This window comes from Microtus ochrogaster, chromosome 7 (genome assembly GCF_000317375.1).
Source record: "Microtus ochrogaster isolate Prairie Vole_2 chromosome 7, MicOch1.0, whole genome shotgun sequence".
Classification (NCBI taxonomy): Eukaryota; Metazoa; Chordata; class Mammalia; order Rodentia; family Cricetidae; genus Microtus; species Microtus ochrogaster.
In genome coordinates this window covers 18,240,969-18,244,212 of record NC_022014.1, presented here as the reverse complement: position 1 = coordinate 18,244,212, position 3,244 = coordinate 18,240,969, and positions in this window count along the sequence as shown.

The following is a 3,244-nucleotide window of genomic DNA, read 5'->3' as shown; positions in this document are numbered from 1 at the left end:
GTGACCTTGAAAAGTCACCTCATTGCATCTGGTGATTTAGAGGTCATGGCGACTTTAAAAAGTCACCTTGGTGGGGCAAGGTGATTAGGACTAGTGTGGAACAGAGGAGCAAGTTGAAGAGAATAGGTGTTAGTAGAGAAACATGCTTTGGTTGTGTTGAGAGAAAAGGAGAGGGCCATCATGATGGCTCAGTAGGTCAAGGAGCTTTCCACCAATCCTGGAGACTTGAGTTCTATCCCTGGAACCCACAAGGTGGTGGAAGGAGAGAACTGACTCTCCCAAATTGTCCCCTCATTTTCGCACATGTCTTGGCATACATATACACATGAGTGTGGACACATTCTCAGGCACACACACACACACAATAATTAGGCAAATGTTAAAATTTTTTAAGATGAAAGGAGACAGGCACTCAGTACTAAAAGGGACTGAAGATATAGGCAAGGCAGGTAACTGGAGAGCCACTTGGCATAAAATAATAATAAAAATAATAATTATTATTATTACTATTACTATTATTATTGTGGTTTTAGCCAGGTGGTAGTAGTACACACCTTTAATCCCAACACTTGGGAGGCAGAGGCAGTTGGATCTCAGCGAGTTTGAGGCCAGCCTGGTCTACAGAGCAAGTTGCAGGATGGCCAGGACTGTTACATAGAGAAACCCTGTCTTGAAAAACAAACAAACAAAAAAATGTTTTAGAGAATCTCATATATCTGAGGCTGGGCTCAAACTTAGTATGAGTAAAGGATGACTTCAAACTCCTGGCTCCCTGCCTTTACCTCCCAAGTACTGGGTGGGGTTCAGGTATGTGCTAGAAAGCATGGCTTGAATTAAAAAAAAATACTAGAGCTTGTTTGCAGTTGATAACTCTCAAGCATGGAAGAGGATATTAGACTAGAAGAGAGCCTGAGGATCCAGGACTATGAGAAAGGGGGAGAACAGCATCCAGAGTAGGAAGAGAAGATGATAGACAGACAGACAGACAGATAGGTGGATGGATAGACAAACACACATGTTAGTAGGAAGAGATTTGGTGGTAAAATGATAAGGAAGTTATATACAGTTTTTGTTTGTTTGTTTTGTTTTTGAAACAAGGTTTCACAGAACCCAGGCTAGCCTCATACTTGCTCTGTATCCCAGGGTGACCTGAAACTTTGGATCCTCCTGCCTCTGCCTCCTGAATGCTGGGACAACAGGTGCAATTTGTTTTATGCAGAGCTGGGAATTAAACTCAGGGCTTCAAGTGTGCATGTTAGGCAAGTACTCTACCAATCACAATATTACATCTCCAGCTCCAGCTCCCCCTTTTCTCTTGAAGGAAACAAGTGTGTCCAGCACTGCAGCTCAGAGCTTTGATGCATGGCTGTGGAGCTGTTTAAACAAGTTAGACAGTGAGGAATAGCAAGGTGGCTCAGAGGGCAAAAGCACTTGACATTCAAACCTGACAACCTGCATTCAGTCTCCAGAACCATATGACTTTGGACATGGTGGCTTTCCTCTACAATGTCTGCACTTTTATGGTGAGATGGGAGCAGAGACATGGGAATAGCCTGTAAACTGAAGGCCATCTAGCCTGGAGTACTCAGAGCAGTAGAGACAAGAGAGACCCTGTCTCAATAAGGTGGAAGGAAAGAACCAGTTCCTGAAAGTTGTCCTTTGACTTCCACACATATGCTGTGAGACCCCTATCCATCGTTGTTACCACTACTGCCACCATCACCACTGCTCCCACCATTACCATCACCATCACAATGATCACCACCACCACCATCACCACCACCACCATCACCACCACCACCATCACCACCATCATCACCACCACCACGACCACCACCATCATCATCATCACCACCACGACCACCACCACCATCACCACCACCACCGCTACCATCACCACCACCACCATCACCGCTACCATCATCACCACCATCATCACCACCACCAACCATCATTATCACCACTACCCTCAAGTAAAATTGAACCGTTAGGCTGTGAGACCTGGGCATACATGGACAGGTGACTATCCAGCCATAAGTACCTGGCTGAGATTTGTGATCATAAATTGAAATTGAAGCCAGATCTGTGTGACTGCAGATCTCTACTGCAATACATGCTGCTTGTTGGAAGAGAGAGATTTAGGGCTCTGCCAAGTAACAACAGAGGATTAACTCGCTGTTGGACCATTTGGTCCAGGCCTTCCAGAAGAGCCAGGGTATGAGGGGCGTAGGAATGCCACAGAGCTCATGGGAAGTACAGGAGCCACAATCCTTTCATCTGGGCCTCCACGGAGAACTTTTCTCTCTGCTGCTCTGGCACGTAAGCTAACAGCTGGGGAAGGACGCATACCTGAGATGCAGTGGCGACACCCAGTGACGGCTCCTCGAAGTGCACCTTGTTGGGTGTGGGCTGGGAGCCTCTCCAGGAGGCTGTTCTCTTTCTGCTCTACCCAAATGCTTTGCGCTCTCCCGGCTATCTCTTGCAGGATTCTGTGCCTGCACCCTAGCATTCCCAAGGTGGTGAAGTGTTGTGTGGCGGGGTAGCTTCGAGGGGAGTGCAAAGACACCCAGAGTAATCTGGGCTGTTAGCTCCAGAGCCCAGACATCTTCTCTGCTGGGTCCCTGCTGGCCAGCGACAGTCCTGATTTCCGAATGCTGGGACATTCTAAAGCCCTGTCCAGGTTCAAACAAATGCCGGGCAGTGTATAGACTCTTCTCTGTCACAGCAGTCCTGGGATATTTACCTCTTGGTTGATGCAAGAGCTGAGTGAGGACTGTACCCTCCTCCATCACCTCCAAAGAGTGCTCTTCCTTCTGGGCTTAAGACATCATACTGTCCCTGGCTCTGTTTGTCCCCTGCACCAAGATCTGCTTTATCTAGAGATTCATAGGTCCCTCTGCAAGTCTGTATCCATTTGATACCTGTCACAAGTCCTGGGTTGGACTTGCGGGCTAAGGAGCTGGATATCACTTAACTAGAGGCTAGTCTTTAGGAAATAAGGATAAAAAGATTTGGGTCTGGAGAGATGGCTTAGCAGTTAAGAGGACTTGCTGCTCTTGCAGAGGATTCAGGTCCAGATCCCAGCACATACATGGTGGCTTCACAACCATCTGTGATGACTCCAGTTCAGAAGGACCCAATGCCCTCTTCTGACCTCTGTGGGCACCAGGTAGGAATGTGTCACACTTACATATAAGCAGGCAAAATGCATAAAATAAAATGCATCTTTTAAAATTATTTATCT